General features: G+C 37.6%; 1 protein-coding gene across 2 annotated transcripts in view; it reads left to right on the forward strand.

The window, feature by feature from the left end:
- Positions 1 to 19537, forward strand: part of nebl.S (nebulette S homeolog) — a 129595-nt gene that overhangs the window by 7763 nt on the left and 102295 nt on the right. The gene's annotated exons all lie outside the window — the stretch shown is intronic.

Consider the following 19537-nt stretch of genomic DNA (forward strand, 5'->3'; position numbering starts at 1 on the left):
GCCCGGAAATTCATCTCCGCTAGTGCGTAGAGCTCTATTGGGCTCATTGCACTAGCACTGACCCGCTCCAATGCATATGCCTCAGGCAACAGCAGTCCCAGATTCGCCCCTGCATTCTGGATAACAAGTCTTATACCAGTACATGCTCTTATTTACAAAAAGTCATTGATTTGCTATAGGATTCTTTATAAATATTACATTTTGGATTGATTTTGACACCAATTTTATAAATGCACCGCCCACATGTGGAATGTCATGGAATCATTTTTCTGTTTTTGATTGAGATGTTGGCATACCTAAGTCCAGGGTCGGCTGGGCCAGATCCCCTCTCTCAAACTCCTGGCCCTAGAAAACAAAAACAATTTGCAGTGCCGCGTGGCTCCTTTTGCGCATGCGCTGCATCGCAGTAGGGGGTCTGGAGGGGCCCCCCAGTCTGACCCTGCCTAAGACCATTTATGGTTGATGGGTTTGTGGGAGCCATCAAACAAGGGCCATCAATTGGATCAACCTGATTTGGTGCAGCATATGCATGGCTGTATTGAACCAGATCCTAAGGTGCTACCCCTGTAATTATGGGCTAACTGTATGTCTATTCATATTGTACAACATCCCTAGATTGGAAAAGGCTTCACTCATTAAATACTATACAGAATGCTGAAAGCTACTGTATAATATGAAATGCTTGCAGATGAGTGATACAACTGACTTGACAAAAGCACTAGCTGATCTGAATAATGAGCACAGGGATCATGATATATACTGATTATAACTCCAACATTTGCATAAGAGAGTGTCCAATCAATAATGTAATTTGCATGGCCCTGTTGGTGTTATAAATGATATCTCATCCCAATTCATAAATTCTAAGCAGCTTTTGTTTTGAAATTTCAGGAATAAACTTTTTAGTGCCAGTTTGGCATGATTCTACATGGCTTAATATTTGCATGACTGGCTCTTCACCCGATGATGACTGTTTCATGCGCAGAGTGGGTGTTTTATTTGTGTGTCTGTATTCTGGAGAATAGATTCTGTACATTTTAATGTTAAAAGGGACATTCACCTTTCTGTTCAGTCTGCCTACACTTTAATCACTTTCATTCAAGCCACTGCCTGGTCTCCAGGGTAAATTGGACCCTTGCAAGCAAATGCAATTCCATTCGAGAGGACTGCTGGACTAAAAGCTAAATAATCAAAAAAACAAAAAAACTGAAGACCAGTTGTTAGCTGCCCCAAAATATCAGCATCATACTAAAATTTAAGTTAAAGGTGAACTACCCCTTTAAACCTTCATCCTGAGGATATACTGTATTTGTTAGACGGGCTACATCGTTGTTTGGAAAAGACAGGTTTCTAACCAGGACTGGTAATAAAACTTTAACTACAGTATAATCTTAGCTCTGACAATGATCTGCCCATAACCTATGGAATCTTCTTTGATTTTCTGAACGTACTTCTTGCATGCTGGGTGAAACTGATCTCTCACATGGGAGCAGAACAACAGAGATGTCACCTAACCCCGTGTCATTAGGATGATAATGAGCCACTCTGTGCATATTTGAGATCTTATTTCATGGTACCATTTAGAGTTAAGAGGAATTAGGCATACGTGTATGGGATACTTTATCCAGAAAGCTCCAAAATATGGAAAGGTCTGCCATAGACTCCATTTTATCCTAATATTCCAAATTAAATCCCTATCTCTGTAATAATAAAACAGTACCTTGTACTTGATCCCAACTAAGATATATTTAATCCTATTGGGTTTCTAGTATGAAGATCCAGATTATAGAAATATACGTTATCCTGAAAACTCCTGGTCCTGAGCATTTTTGGTATATATATATAACTATATAGCATGATTTGATTTTGGCATTGCCCATGCATAATATATAACAAATAATATATAACAAATAATATATAACAAAACAAATATACAACAAATATAGAACCTCAGCAGGATGACGCATTTTGTGACAGAATTTGCAAGCACACAATCCGCAATACAATATGTCTCAGAGGAGTAAACTTAAGTTTACCAAACTTGACTTTTTAGCTATATACAGCCAATACCTATCCTGGTTTCTTACAACAAAGGGTGTTTTGCCGTTATGATTACTATAGCAACATGACACTTATCCCAGAGGTTAGTTCCCCTGATTTAACAATGGTCATATTGTTCTACCCTCTGCCTGGCATTTGCATTTTGGGTAGGCTGCATTTTGTTACACACAAATTATCTATCAGAACTGTAACAAGACCAGTATTATTTAGCATGTGAAAGTTCAAGACTTAAACAAATCATCATTTCTCAGAACACTGCTTATTTTAGAAAATATATCTGTACTGAATATGGGCGAGAGATTCACAACCTGTGGCTCTCCAATAACTGCTGAACTGCACCTATAGTCGTAATGGATCATTTATCATTATTAGGCAAAAAGCATCCTTTGCACTGCACTTCCTAGACACTTAGGGGTTATTTACTAAGCTCCGAATACCCGAAATTCCCCCGAAATCTGAAAAATTTGTGATTTTTTTTTATAAAATCGGATTTTTATAAAAATCACACATTTTTCGGAATTTATTAAACCCTGAGAGTTAAAAAGCCAGAATATAAAAACACGGCTTCTCAAACCTGTCGAGGTTGCATAAAAGTCAATGGGATTAGTCCCATTGATTTTTGGCTGTATCTGGGGTTTCAGGCAATTTCACTATGTTTTCTGAGCTTTTGGGTGAAAATTCTGAGATTTCGGGGAAAATTCATGGAAAAATAGTGAAAATCTGAGCTTTTCCTGCAAAGCAAATTTTTGGGAAAACGTAATAATAAATAAGCGTTAAAAACCCGAGCAGGTTAGGTCAGAGTTTGTAGCAGCCAATATTGAGATAAATTTGGACCTTGATAAATAACCCCCTAAAGGGGCGATTTAGTAAACTGCAAGTTTTTAGGGATTGTCAATTATGCAACAAAATTGTGCCAATTCCAAATCTGAAAATAGTCCATATAAAACCTGTAGAAGTCAATGGCAGATATTACAACTGGAAGATCTTTCTTTGCATTGTGGTTTTTGAGGTTTTTCTGACGCTGGATTTTTTGCGACAATACGAAAAAGTTACAGTTATCGTGTAACAAGTCAAATATTCATGATTTTTTGCAACTGGTGCTTTTCAGCTTAGTTCCTTTGATAAATGGTTGACATTCTTGGAAAGGAGTTTAATCGTGGTTTCAAAAGCCATTAAAACCACAAAAATTTGACCTTCAATAAATAGGCTTACACGTTCAGTTTCCCCTGAACCAGCTGACCTGCTGGAACCTGTAGCTCATACATAGCCATAAGCTCCTTGCATAGAGTATTTTTGTGAGAATCAAACCTTAATTGTTGCACATAATATTTGAACTAACAACAGAAATATTAAGGGAGCCAGTTACCCCAGTCCAAGGACTCAGTAATGAGCCCTAACTAATATGCATTAAAAAAAAAGATTTATGTGAAAGACCTTTATAAACACATAAAAAGGGAAGGACATTTTTATAGACACAGTTTACATGACAGAAGAGGTAATCAATATTAAAAATGACTTGAAACAAAGTGAAATATCTAGCTGTCGACACATGAATATTTCTTCTGCATTCTAATGAGGACATTGTGATTGTCTGAAGTTCCCTATCTCTAATGCAATTAGTTCATGCCTGCAGAGAGTTTGAACTGGGAAAGGTCACACATAAATTGGACAATGAAATATCTATAGCTTTTAAATGTATAAACAAATCTTGAATGTGAACCATTGAGCTGGGAATACACAAAGAGATCTGCTCATCAGATCATGTTGCTAAACAGGTGAATCTTTGCCCAGTTTTGGAAGCCATGCTTCTGTTTGCATATGAATATTAGTAAGGGATGTGTCTGCCACAGTAGGACAGTGACAAGGTATTAAATGGATATGGGTACCATTGTTTTTTTATTAATAACTCTCTTATCCATACTCCATACACCATCTCCATTCTAAATTCCCTGGAAGCAATCACAATGTGTTATCTATATGCTACCCATGTAGACTCTCTGAGACAATGATCATAATAGAAGCCTATACAAAAAAAGAGGACCACCCTATGGGAATTTTAACGATGGCTGATATCTGGCTAATTGTTGTCCAGTTATTCATCATTGGTTGGTCCCGAACATGGTCCAATAAACTATAAACTCAGTATGGGACAGATTCAGCATTTAAAATAAAACTGTGAGAGACCACAAAGACATAAAGGAAAAGCCAAGAACACAAATAAATAGAAAAAAACCCCACAATTAAGAGCTACAAAGTTTTACAGAGGCAATAGCTGTAAATATCAGTACTCCAGTGGTGGTTCCCTAAAGGTACAGATATATATTAGATAGGGAAGCAACCCTAGTGGGTTAAATACAAGGGGGGCCCATTTACTTAGCTCGAGTGAAGGAATAGAGGAAAAAAACTTGAGTTTTGAATGTTTTTTTTGGCTACTTCGACCATCGAATGTGCTACTTAGACCTTCGACTTCGAATCAAACTAAAAATCGTTCGACTATTCGACCATTCGATAGTCGAAGTACTGTCTCTTTAAAAAATACTTTGACCCCCTAGTTCGCCACCTAAAACCTACTGAGGCAAGGAAGGTCCCCATAGGCTTCCTAACGAGTTTCTGATCGAAGGATAATCCTTCGATCGATGGATTAAATTCCTTTGATCGTTCGATCGTAGGAATAGCGCTAAATCCTTTCGACTTCGATATTGGAAGTCGAAGGATTTCAATTCGGCAGTCGAATAGCGAGGGTTAATTAACCCTTGATATTCGACCCTAGGTAAATTTGCCCCAAGGTGTTCTGAGAATTCTTCCTTTTATACTAATTCAAGTCCTCCAAATAAGGACTATGGCACACACTTGAAAAGGAAGAGAGCACCCAAAAATGGCTGTTAAGTCTATAATTTACTTAAATAGAATACAGGTATGTAGTGGAGTAACAAGATGTTACTGGGCCCCACCACAAATTATTTTTAGGGCCCACAACATATCCAGAGGTTGTTCTTTTTTAACAATATGTGTTGAAATGAAATGTTGAAATTACTCATTAACCTGCAGCCGCAGGTTAAGTTTCCTCTGTATTTACGTCCCTGCAGGTATATAATCTATAACCTGTTATCCAGAAAGCTCCGAATTAGGGAAATGTTATCTCCCATAGAATCCATTTCAATTAAATAATCCACATTTTTAAAAATGATTTCTCTGTAATAATAAAACTGTACCTTGTACATGATCCAGCGGAAGATATAATTTATTGTTACTGGAAGCAGAAATAGCTTATTGGGTTTATTTAATGTTTACATGATTTTCTAGTAGACTTAAGGTATGGAAATCCAAATTACAGAAAGATCCGTTATCCAGAAAGCCACAGCATTCTGGATAACAGGTCCCATACCTGTATCGTTGGTTTAGGACAGTTTATGGACTTTTCTGGTTTAATTTCCCTGTTGTGTAAGGTGGCTTACATTTAAAAGAACAGTAACACCAAAAAAATCTAAGTATATTAAAGTAATAAGAAAATAATGTACTGATTTTACTGCATTTGTACAATTGATGTGTTTGCTGCAGAATCTCTACTATAGCTTATATAAACAAATTGCTGTGTAGCCATGGGGGCAGCCATTCATAGCTAAAAAAAGGAGAAAATGAGGTATAAGGGAATTTTATATTCCATGAGACTGCATGGGAGGGTTGATGCCAAATAAATGGTTAAATGTTACAGCAGCTGTGTGCTGAGTTAAAACTGTTTGTGAGGTAAAAATTTTCCCGCCTAAGGAAGTTGCTGGTCTGATGACTTAGGAAGGTTAAGATGTAAGGCCTGCATTGGCTAAGGGAAGGTCATGTGGTTACGCTATGAGGGTATAAAAGGGAGCGCTGAGTGGGATTTTGGTCATTCAGCAGGTGAGCAGAGGAGTGCTTCATTACCCCACCCTAAAATATTTAAAAAAACATATATATATATTATTGTCGCAGCAGCGGAAAGTAACTTTAAGAAATGTAAACAGGCTTATGGCTTGGTGTTATTAAGGCTGAGTATAGAGAGTTGTTAAATAAATAAAAATTGTTAAATAAAAAATCGGCAGCCTAAGAGTACAGGCTTGTACAGGCTGGCTAGGTTTATTACCAGTTATAATATATATATACCTGTTATCAAAAGAAATGCTTTTCTGAAAAATATTGAGAGTTACAAATAAATACAGCTGCGGCCTTTTTCTCCAACAAAAGCTCTTGGTGTCCGGTCTCTTTATTATTATTTAGTCCATCATACCACTCCCATGCACAGGATACTCAGCAGATAACAGATAAGCTCTGTAGTATAAAATGGGATTCTTCAGAACTTATCTGTGACCTATTGTGTATCCTGTGCTTGAATGGCTGCCCACATGGCTGTACAACAACAACATGTTTATATAAAATATAATACTGATTCTGAAGCAAACACACCAGTTTTATCAGTGCAGGGCAACAGCACATTATATTATCATTTTTTTTTTAAAAGACTTTAGTTTTTTTGTATTACTGTTCCTGTAACTACTGTAGATACCTTATCTTTCCCAAAACCATCTCTTCCTTTTCATTGCTTTACTCAAGGTTCCCCAATAACTTTCATATCTTAATACCTGTAACCTAGTTATTGTCATATTTGCAAATTATTATTTAAGTTTGAAAGTGTAAAAGAGCTGGGAAACATTTTGTCAACAAGAAAAAAACAATATATGAATCGGTGAAACCGAATTCTTAATTTACCTACGGACTATGTTTCTCTAATAGATGAATTGATATGGATGCTGTTACAGAAGACTCTTTGTGAACATACCAGTAGATCTTTTCTCCTATTCACTTGCATGTATATCTATTGCCAAATGCTTGACGGCTGGCTCTGAGAAGCAGGGCACCTGGAAGAAGTTACATCGTTCAAATGCTTTTTATCAAATCTGAGCCCAAGGTTTTACTTGAATCCCAACCTTCTTTTTCCATTCAGTAAGCACAATACTCGCAGATAAGACCCATTTGTGTTTAGTAAATGTGCACATAGGGAAGAAATAAATGGCCACTTGTCTTGTGGACAATGCTTTAGCCTACAGGTAGATGGGAACTTGCAGAATTGAGTACATAGGGTTTAAGAGAAAAAGTGAAAGAGCACAAAGTTCAAGTGGCAGTAAATACAGAGAGAAAACCCAATGGTATATAGAAACCCAACAAGCAAAACATAGGGGTAGAAGAAGGATGGATAGAAAGGAAAACATAGCTATGTGAATTAAATTATAATATGCAGAGAAGAACAGAGCCACCGGAAGTTGAATGGAGGAATGCATTTAAAAATAATGTATTTGTGCAGAAAAGTTTTAACTTTTTTAAGGCTTGAAAAAAACCAAGGAGTCATCATAAAATATTTATTAGTACATGTGTGCAAATAAAGGCACTTCTAACTTTATTGCAGTGGGATTGCTGCTCATGAGCTGGATTCGTGGCTAGGGACTGCAACTACATATAACCACCACTACAGTAAATGGGCACTACAGTATATTCAGGTGATGGGGAGAAGCAAAAATTGAGGGGAAAAAAGGAAAGCAAAGACACAGCAGCAGTGGGTGAAAGCAATCTAGTGGGTCATTTATACAAGAAAAAAAAATATATATATAGTAAATAATGTACCCCTACTGTAAAATGTAAGGATGTCAGAAGTCACCAAGGACTACAATTACCAAATCTATGGAGCTCCGATGTGACTGATAAAATTTTACATTATAAAACACTGTTTTAGTCATGTGACAGAAATTACATCACCAAGGCCCATTTATGAGGGTATAATTTACATATAATGGCTCTTGTAGATTATATACAGTATATGACTGTACATTGGGGGCCCATCGGGTTCCAAACCTCTGGTGCCCCTCACGTGAATGCGAGAACTCCGGGCCCCCGCGTCGGCGCGTGCATTTCTTTTTTTTTTTTGAGGGGCCCAGCTGATCAGGGTAGGGGTTCTGGCCTGGAAGGAGCCCATGAGGGCCTGGGCCCATCAGTTTTTTTCCGGTGAGTATGCGGCCCAGTCTGACCCTGATGCCAGTGACATCATATACTATACTCCAAAAAAGTCATTAAAAAAAGACAAAACCCTGAGTTTTTTCCATATATTTATGTGGGATTATGTTTACAAGTTGCAACTGTTAAATAAATGTTATTAACACTTTTCTAACCATTTGAAGCTTATGCCACATTTGTTTTCGGGTGAGCTCATGTCTAGGACAGTAGAGGGTCTATTTAGCCTTTATTTTGCTTCCTTGGACGTTTTTAACAAGTGGCAATTTCATCACTAATAAATACATACATTTGACCTGTAAGTAGCTGCCATATTTAAATTGAGGTAAGCGTAAGTATGTCAATAAAGTAACGATACAGAAAATGGTGTCTGAAGTAGTTGCGCAAAGTATGGCGGAGACTTCTGAAGTAAAAATACCCTTTGGGGTGAAACTTCTTTTTCTAGATATTACATAGTAAGTTAGGTTGAAAAAAGACACACTTCCATCAAGTTCACCTAATCCAACTTTGTCCTCCTTACAACATTGAGTTCAGTGATACATCTGCAACACTTTGTAGGTGTTTGTTTCTTGTAGACTTGTGTTTGCTTGTATACATAGGCGTGTCTGTGCAGTTCTTACAACTCAATACTTAACTTCTGTAGATTGCAGCACTTATTAACCTTCTGTTTGTGTCTGTGTTGTGTAATGTACCCACCCCCAGAGATTATGAGCTCTACGGTGCAGGGTCTTTACAATTTAGCACTTTATCTTGACTGTAACTGTACTTTTGTATTTATTTCTATTTTATTATTGTGTTGTTTCCTGGCTGTTTCATTAATTTGTTATTTTAAAGGAGAACCAAATCTTAACTAAAGAGGTCGGCTAGAAATTTTGTATATACTTTGCTGGGCTTCTGTACCTACCTAAGGCAACCACAGCCCTTTAGCAGTAAAGATCTGTGTCTCCAAAGATGCCCCAGTAGCTCCCCATCTTCTTTTCTGCTGATTCACTGCACATGATCTGTGGTGCTGTCACTTACTGAGCTTAGGGAACGATGCAAAATATGCAGTACACATAGGGGGTTATTTATCAAAATCCGTTTTCCGAAGTCGCCTGAAGTGGAAACTTCAGGCGACTTCGGAAAACGAAGCGTCGCGTGTGCTTTAGCGCAGTTAACTTTTCACTATAGGGGACGGGAAGACACGTGAAGGAAGTTTGGGGAGATTGTCGTCCAGAAGAAGATGCGATTAGTCGCCAAGCGACTAAATCTCCCCGAATCTGCCCGTGTGTCACAAGCCTGGCCAGACTTATCATACTTTGTATCAGCAACTTTTATTCCATATATAAGTCGATGTGTGCAATAATGCGTGTGGTTTTATCGGATTATAGTTATTGCCACTTTATATAAAAACAACTCTTTCATCCATTTACAATTTTATCAATGTGGATGGCAGGTTAAAATGATGTTTTAAAGCATATCTAGAAATATTATGTTAATTACAGAAGCTCTTGGTAACTGTTGCTTAGTAACAAATACACCTTACTGGGTATTTACTGATTCAGTGATGATATACTCCAAACCTTTGTAACAGAATTTTCTGTATATTTTTGTAATATTAATTTGGTAGAAGCTTTGCCAAAAAAACTGTTCCTCCTGTTTTGCATTTGTAGACATTTTTATCATTGTCACACAGCTAAGGGTTTCTATTTTTTATTAGTGCCGAATGACTGACACACAGCAGCAAGGTGTCACCGGCTTAGACTTCACTATTATTTGATATTCTGGGCATCGTACATCATAAGCTTTACATTTATATATAGACAAAACTGACAAGACTGGAAATGAATGCCACTGACAGCAGCTATACATTTTTATTTATCAGTAGGGAATATATATTAGTTTATGTAGCACCTAAAGTGGACCTGTCACCCAGACACAAAAATCTGTATAATAAAATTCCTTTTCAAATTAAACATGAAATCCAATTTCTATTTTTTATTAAAGCATTTATAGCTGTTGTAAGATCATTTAAACATCTCAGGTGTCCATCAAATATTGTCTGCCCCTCCTCTATGCCATGGGCATAGAGGCGGAGCAGACAATTACTTTCACTTTCCATTCAGCACTTCCTAGAAATTGCTGCTCTCCCCACATCCCCCTGTTCTCTTAACCAGTTAATTGAGTAGCCAGGGCATGGAAATGGACATTGGGTCCCCCATTTTGGTGCACAAACAAGATTCTGAGATGATACAAGACTTGTCTTAATAACAGTGTCCACAAAATGGCTCCTGCCTGCTTGCTATAATTATGAGTTCCCAGACTGAAGGAAACAAGATTCAAATAATTTATATAGTGTAATTAAAGTTAGTTTTACTTGACTGATGTGATAAAATAGGATTATGAATAATTTTTTTGGGTGACGGGTGCCCTTTAAAGGGGTTGTTCACCTTTACATTAACTTTTGGGGGTTATCAAAATCTGAATTTATCTGAATTTTTAAATAAAAAAGTCAGACCAAACTAGAATCCACAATTTGACCTTATTTATTATTTAAAAAAAGCATAATTTAATTGGATCTGGGAAAAACTCTATAAAATCGACTGAAAACCCGATTCGTGTGTTTTTTTCTGATTTGTTTTCAGTATCAGATTTTCTGGCTAACGCAAACCACAGAAACTTCCAAATGTGATAGGAACCTCTCCCATTGACTTATATACAACCTCGACAGGTCTGAGATAGAGAATATTCGGATTCAGACTTTTTGCAGCCTCGGGGTCAGTGTCAGACTGGCCCACCGGGATACCAGGAAAACTCCCGGTGGGCCATGGTGTCAGTGGGCCCTCGTGCTTCTAAACATTTGGCTTATTTAATGGCCATACCCTATTTCTATGAGAATAAAGAGGCTAAATAGATGGAATAATAGGTTATAGTATGTAAAGAAAAGAGAATAGGAGAATAGGTTGAGTAAGGAAAGGAAGAAAATAATACTTTGAGTGGGCCCCTGGTCTCAAGGCTTTTGGGTGGGCCCCTGGTCTAAGGGTTTTGGTGGGCCCCTGGTGTCCCGGTCCGACACTGCTCAGGGTTTAATAAATCTCGATAAGTTTGAGTTTATTTCCATTAAACATTTGGATTTTATAGTAAAAAAAACTTGAATTTTTCGAGTTTTTAGCATTCGGACTTTAATAAATAACCCCTTTAGTGTAATGTAGAGATTGATGTTCTGAGACAAATTGCAATTGGTTTTCTTTATCTATTAATTGTGTTTATTGAGTTATTACATTTTTTATTCACCTGCGCTCTTGTTTGCAATTTCAGCAATCTGGTTATTAGGGTCCAAATTACCCTAGCAATCATACTAAGAGACTGGAATATGAATAGGAGAGGGCCTGAATAGAAAAATAAGTTATTAAATGTATAACTATAAATTTGTAGCCTTAGAGATCATCTGTTGTTTAGATGGGGCCAGTAACCCCCATTTGAAAGCTGGAAAGGTTCAGTAGAAGAAGGCAAATTATTCAAAAACTATATAAAAAAGAAAAAATTTAGACCAATTGAAAAGTTGCTTAGAATTAGCCATTCTATAACATACTAAAAGTTAACGTAAAAGTGAACTACCCCTTTAGGTTTAAGCTAAGGATACGAAACTAAACTTCAGGGTGACCTGTTTATTTAATTAACTAATTGAATTAATTTGCCTTTATATAGTAATACACAAATTGAACTAAACAAGGGAATATTTTATATTTTTGTATATATTTTGTATATTGGATACTGGGAGGCCCATTTATCAACATTTTAGTGCTTTTAGAAGTTTTTGAAGCCACAATTAAACTCATTTGGGCTTATGTAATAAAAGGCAGTAGAATTTATTAGACACCTGTTTAAATGTAAGCATATTGTTGATTGACGTAGGTTACAGCTCCTGGGCAAATTGAGTGGTTTATATTACATAGGGTGGATTTTCTCTAAAACCCGGAATGCCAAGTAATTTATTAAAGGAGAAGGAAAGGCTCTCTTTACTTGGGGGTGCCAAAAGTTGATTGTATATACTTACCTGACACTTAACTGCACCAGCCTGGCGTTCTTCCAGAAAGCACCACGGAGCGATTGGCCTCGGGCTTCTTCTTTCTTTCTATATCATGAGAATTCAGGCTGCGGCTGTATATACATTTTCACTTCGCCCTTTAGTAAATCTGCCCCAATAAATCCTTATTGGAAGCAAAAGCAGTTTATTGGGTTTATTTAACGTTTAGAAGATATTCCAGTAGACTTAAAGTATGAAGATCCAAATTAGGACAAGATCCGTTATCCGGAAAACCCCAGGTCCCGAGCTTTCTGGATAACATGACCCATACCTGTGTAAGAAAACAATGTTATTTTACAGTGAATATATGTTAAACTGTATTGTAAGTTGTACATATATGAAAATAGAGTATGAGTTAGACCATAATCATTCTCTATAATACATAAGAAGTAGTCTTGTAAAGTGTAAACTGTATATTTATAATTAAAACTTGCTCTAGCTTCTTGGATCCGAATGAAAGCATGAATCATGTAATGTCAGGTTAAGACTCCAAAATAAGAATAACAATAAAAATGAAGCCTCGCTGTCAATCTTTTTTCCCCCAATGCTGGGGTCAGTGACCATGACAACCAGAGAGCCTTTTTTTAGCTGAAGACTTGAAAGTACTAGAATAGAAAGGATACTGCTCAAGCTTGTTGAAAAGTAGCCTAGAATAGGTTCCTCTATAGGCTTGCAAAAAAATTTAGCAGGTGAATGAGGTGGGGGGGATTGACTTGGGAGGCAATACCTGTGGTCTGGCTCTAGGGACAGTATAACTTATCTAAATGGAAACACACTCAAATAAGGGAGCTATCTGACCCGTACCCGACCTGCACCCACGTTCCCTCGACCTGCGCCCGCCCGCCCGCATCCGACTTCAGGGTTCCTTTTATAGACCCATGCCGCCCCATCTATGACGTCACAAAAGGGGTGGGGTGACCAGGCGCGTGGCAATAAAGCCGAAAGTTGTGAAGAGTAGTGTGAGGTCGGCCCGAAGCCGCCAGACCCGAGGGTCCTGCGGGTATCGGGCCGGCCCGCACATCACTGCTATACTGTGCCTGCACTTCTTCCTAAGACAGGTGGTATCTCCTCACACTGTTACTAGTGACAGGCGAATTTATTCGACAGGCGCAAATTCGTGCTATTCGCCGACGGCGAATAAATTTGCGAAACCACCATGAAAATTTGCCAGAAAATTTTTTTGCCAAAAACAGACACCGGTGTCAAAAACAGACGCCGGCTTCAAAAACGAAAAGCCGTTCCGCTAATCTTTTGCCATTTCACAAATTTCACAGGAAATTCACAAATTTTTCGGCGAAACGAAAAACCCCAAATTCGCCCATCACTAAATGTTACTTACCATATACTTAACTTAAAGCAATACTGACACTTAAAATTTTCGTTTCAAAATATAAATTTAATTAAAATGTACCTATTGGTCATGTTGATTTCATTTTCACACTAAATATGTGAAGAGAACACTGTTAACGGAAAATAAAACAAAAAACTATTTAATATGGGTTTGTGTAACATTACGGGGCCCATTTACTTAGCTCGAGTGAAGGAATAGAAGAAAAAATACTTCAAATTTCGAATGGTTGAATATGGCTACTTCGACCATCGAATTGGCTACTTCGACCTTCGACTACTACTACGACTTCGAATCGAACGATTACAACTAAAAAATCGTTCGACTATTCGACCGTTCCATAGTCGAAGTACTGTCTCTTTAAAAAATTCTTCGACCCCCTAGTTCGCCACCTAAAACCTACCGAGGCCAATGTTAGCCTATGTGGAAGGTCCCCATAGGCTTCCTAACAATTTTCTGATCGAAGGAACATCCTTCGATCGATGGATTAAAATCCTTCGAATTGTTCGATTCGAAGGATTTGATCGTTCGATCGTAGGAATATCGCTAAATCCTTCGACTTCGAATATCGAATATGGGCACTCTGCTTTGCTTTTACTAATGGGGAGCCTGAGGGCATAACCAGCATTCATTAATGATTATAACCGGGAAAGATTGATACATACACCTTTGTGGATTCATTGATTATAATTAATACTAAATGAAGATAATTAATCGCAGATATTATTTTAAATAATTAATAATGTATTTGATAATGTATTGATACAAATATTAGCTAACACCAGCTAATGCAAGACCAATTAGGAGAACACTACTTTAGTAAAAAATGGTCTTTCTGTTAATTTTGCCGATAAAATTTTTACAGCGGTAATGGATGATTAGTTACAGAAAATGCACTTGTCTCTGTATCCTCAGGGCTCCTCTGTGACAGCTTGTGAGACACAGGCTGGAACGTACCAATCCTGAATATGTTAACCTTGCTTTTGCATCGCTCTCCTGCCTTCACAGAGTTAGCAGAGGGTGGATCAGAAGCAATGTCAGCTGTGGTTAATTAGTAATAGTTATTCCAGATGCCCTTTATGATAGTCTAAATATATATTAAAGGACCAGTGATCCCATATAGTAAAAATATTTTTAGTTACATTTGAAGTTTGTGTATGTTCATCTAGAACCTACAAACTATTTATTGGTAAAAAAAAATAATTGACTAATCATAAAGAGAATGTAAGATTATCTCGTGGTCCAGTGGGGCAGCGGGGACACCCACAGTTCTCCGTGGTGCGTACTTTTGACGAAGGCCCTTTTATTTGGCTCGATGCGTCTGATGTCATCGGCTTGTTGTGAAATTCAATATTTAAAGAGGTGGTTCAGTAAGTAAACTTTTAGCATGTAATAGAAGGGCCAATTCTAGGCAACTTTTCCATTGGTTTTCATTATTTATTTTTTATAGTTTTATAATTATTTGCCTTTTTTCTTCTGACTCTTTCCAGCTTTCCAATGGGTGTCGCTGACCCCCATCTAAAAAGCAAAAGCTCTGTAAGGCATCAAATGTATTGTTTTTGCTAATTTAATCTTTCTAGTAAGATTCTCCTCTATTCATATTCTAGTCTCTTAATCAAATCAATGCATAGTTGCTAGGGTAATAATCATTGCAAACTGGAGAGCTGCTGAATAAAAACCTAAATAACTCAAAAAACACAAATAATAAAAAATGAAAAACAATTGCACATTTATCAGAATATCACTCTCTTTGCATCATAGTAAAAGTTAACTTAAAAGTGAATAAACCCTTTAAAGGCGCCTTGTCTGTTTTTTCCTTGCCCAGTGAAGGTCTAATTGTGAGTGCGCTTCAAGTCCGTTTATCTGTTCTTTGACCCTTGCCTGTCACTGACCTCTACTTATTTGTTGCCTGTACTGACCTTTGCCTTTTACTGACCATTCTTTCAGATCCTGGCTTTGTACTGAGTTCTGATTGGTTTTGACCCCATCTTGTGTCCTTGCCTAAGGTTCTGGTTTCTGATTTCGTCTGATAATAACTACGCTTACTTTTTCCCCGTCCTTCCTGTGACATGTTACGTTACGGTTCCCTTGTCTGCCCAGAACTCCTGCCTTAGTTTTCTTACTTTAAGACCTGAAGGCGGTGGGCTCCTCCTTTTGCGGAGGGCTCCTCCGCAAAAGGCTGCTGTTATAGGTGGAAGTGTTAGCCGAGACCAGAACCTTGCCGTTTGTTCTGGGTTTTGGGATACCAAACATAACAGAGAGGTTTCCATTCAGTGGTCTTATAGAAAGCCAAGGCTGGCATTTGACTATACCAGAATATCTGTTATCTGCTATGTAAATGTAGGCCCAAGAAGCACATTTCTACTTGAATGGCTGACCCTGTGGATGCACAACATTTTATTTTTATGAAATATTATTGTGCTTCTGAAACAAACACATCATTTTTACCAGGGCAGGGGACCAGAACATTATATTTCATTTTATACAGTTCAGTTTTTGGGCCTGAAGGTATTTTACGGTAAACTTCCATAATCTAAGATATTTGGAGGAAATCTTTCTTATCTCGCTGAATGCCGTTGTCCTCTGTGACCCCTTCTTATCAGCTCTGAGCTCGAGTACAGCGCACTGATCAGATTAACATTTCATAACTTTCTCTATTAAGCAGGCTTCTCCTGTATTTGTTTAAGATTGGAGGGCTTCTGACTCCTCTTAACCCACATTCCTATAACCTTGCTAGGTACAGTACTTAAAAGAGCAGTAACACCAAAAAATGAAAGTGTTTTAAAGTAATTAAAACATAATGCACTGTTGTCCTGCACTGGTACATCTGGTATGTTTCTTTCAAAAACCTAATATAGTAAAGGCGCGGGATACACAGCAGATAACAGATAAGCCGTGCAATATACAATGGGATTCCACAGAATTTATCTATCTACTGTGTATCCTGTGCTCAACCACTCCCCCCATGGCTACATGGCGACTATAGCTGGGTTTCTGAAGCGTCTGAACACATCAGTTCTACCAGTGCAGAACATCACTACATTATAGACCAAAATATGCTAAGAGCAAAATTGTCCAAAGTCTCTGGAGTTCCCCTTTTAATCCGACCCGAAAAAACTTGTTCTCCTCAAGCCTAATGTTCAACCAAAAACCAACAAACTGTGGGGGTCAGCGCTAAACAGCTAGGGAAAATAAGAATATAGCATTGAGAGATCTTATAGTGTAGTAATTTCCTTAGGGGCAGATTTACCAAAGGTCGAAGTGAATTTTCTAAGTAAAAAACTTTGAATTGCAAAGTAATTTTTGGGTACTTTGACCATCGAATAGTCCAACTTCGATTAGAAGTTGAAAAAAACTTTGAATATCTAAATTTATCATGTACTGTCTCTTTAAAACTTTAACTTCGACAATTCGCAACCTAAAAGCTGCCGAAGTGCTGTTTTAGCCTATGGGGGACCTCCTGGAACCTATATGGAGGCAATTGGTGGAGTTTGAGAGATGAAAGTTTTTTGGGAGAAAAACTTTGAATCAAAGTAGATCGAAGGCACTATTCCTTCAATCGTACGATTCGAAGTAGGCCGAATACGAACCACTTTGACCCCCAAAAACCTTCGACCTCTATTCGATTGGTCTTTTTGAATTCGAAGTTCGAAGTTTTTTTAACTTCGAACTTCAACCCTTGATAAATATGCCCCTAAATGTTGTAGTTCAACACCTCCACCTATTTACGCACTATGGGCAAATTTACTAAAGGGTGAAGTGATTAATGCGGGCAAAATTCGCGAGCTTGATGTCATTTCGGTACTTTGCTGATTAAGCAACGGTCGCTGTTGTAACTTCGCTAGCGAAGGAGATATACTCTAGCGGTACTTTGCTCCCTAACGCCTGGTGAATTTGTGCTCTGGCGAAAGGATGTAACTACGCTAATTCACTAAGATGCGGATTTTACTGAACGTCACCTCTTGGGTCAGACTTGCCTTCGCCACCTAAGACCAGGCGAAGTGCAATAGATTAGATAGTTGAAAAAACGCTAACGTATTTTCGTTTTTCAGGGTGATAGGCTGAAAAAGATCGTAATTTTTTTTTTTCCCCCTACATTTCCTAACATATGGCACATTAACTCTACACTGGGCTCATGCGTATGGCAATATAACAACTTTATTTTATTTCATTAAGGTTTCCTTTTTTCGGAGGTTAGTGAATTTGCCCCTATGCATTGTTGTATTCCTATTTTACATTTGAATTTAAATGATGATGATAGGTGGGTACTCACAAACATTTCAAAATATATCCTGCATATATCAAAAGAAATTGGAGTGGCTTCCCATTGGGATCCTTGCTGTAGATAGATTTAGAGCACAGTAATAGTTTAAAACCTTTATTATTTTAATAGTATTTCTTTGAAATCATGCACTCACAATTTTGTAGTTAAGAGATTATATCTCTATATCACTTTACCCCACAGTTTGTTGGTTTTTGGTTGATCACTACATTATATTCTCAGTCATTTATTTAAATTACTTTCATATTCTCATTTATTTAAATTACTTTCATTTTTAGATGTTGTTGCTACTGTTGCTAGCAGGTCACACTTGTAGGAACTTGTCATTTCATACATGCAACCAGAAAGGAATATGCACAATTAAATTACAAAGCTCTTTATTGGTATATGTTACTCTGAAACACCTAAGAAATGGCCATAGTCAGAGGGCTGAACAATTTTACAGTGTGGATTATGTATTAAAGGTTCCATGATCATTGTTTACAGTAAATATACATATATTCTGTGACTAAATTTCATAAGAACATGGATTAGGGAAGAACCCCTTGGTGCATTTTAATTAGTAAACGGACAACGAGATGATAGTGCACATTGTCACCACCATCATTAAACAAGTCTATTCTTTATATGTGGTTCATGAGGCTACAACGGCATAAGGCATCATATTATTAGAGATGGTAACAAATGACTAATGTAATTTGGAAAGGACAGTTCCAGTCCAGATTTTGACCAGGAGAATATTAGTGTCAGAAATTATATGAAACCATATGCAATATGCTTTAAAAGACCAGCAGTTGACCAAAGTAAATTATTTCTGTGTTTATTCCTATAAAGCAAGATGGACTTTTGTTTCAAGCATGCTTCTTGATGGAATGTCATTATGTGGTTTTGGCAGAACTCTACACATTCATTTAAATAGCCAGTTGTGTTAATTACTGCATATCAATGTTCTATATTTCCATCTATACTGGCGGTACCATTCAGTAGCCTGTGATAGCCCCATAAACAATTAACAGTTGAATAACTGTTGTCATAATTATGGCAATTTGTCATTCAATGTTGTAACAAACAGTGGCAGGGAATGAAATAAATTATTTAGCGTTCTCCAAGTAGAGTTGTATTAAAATTAAATGCAACTACAGTCAAATGGAAACTTTTGTGACTCCTTCAGGCAGGCACCAAATTCTTAATGTTCTTCTGAACCAAATATGAACCCTTCGGGGCCGATTCATGAAGCTCGAGTGAAGGATTCGAATTGAAAAAACTTCGAATTTTGAAGTGTTTTTTGGGCTACTTCGACCATCAAATGGGCTACTTCGACCTTCGACTTCGACTACGAATCGAACGATTCGAACTAAAAATCGTTCGACTATTCGACCATTCGATAATCGAAGTACTGTCTCTTTAAAAAAAACTTCGACCCCCTAGTTCGGCAGCTAAAAGCTACCGAAGTCAATGTTAGCCTATGGGGAAGGTCCCCATAGGCTTGCCTATGTTTTTTTGATCGAAGGATATTCCTTCGATCGTTGGATTAAAATCCTTCGAATCGTTCGATTCGAAGGATTTAATCGTTCGATCGAAGGAATAATCCTTCGATCGTTCGATCGTAGGATTTGCGCTAAATCCTTCGACTTTGATATTCGAAGTCGAAGGATTTTAGTTCCTAGTCGAATATCGAGGGTTAATTAACCCTCGATATTCGACCCTTGATACATCTGCCCCTTAGTGTCCCATTTGCTAATGGTTGCAT

This window comes from Xenopus laevis, chromosome 6S (genome assembly GCF_017654675.1).
Source record: "Xenopus laevis strain J_2021 chromosome 6S, Xenopus_laevis_v10.1, whole genome shotgun sequence".
NCBI classification, from domain to species: domain Eukaryota; kingdom Metazoa; phylum Chordata; class Amphibia; order Anura; family Pipidae; genus Xenopus; species Xenopus laevis.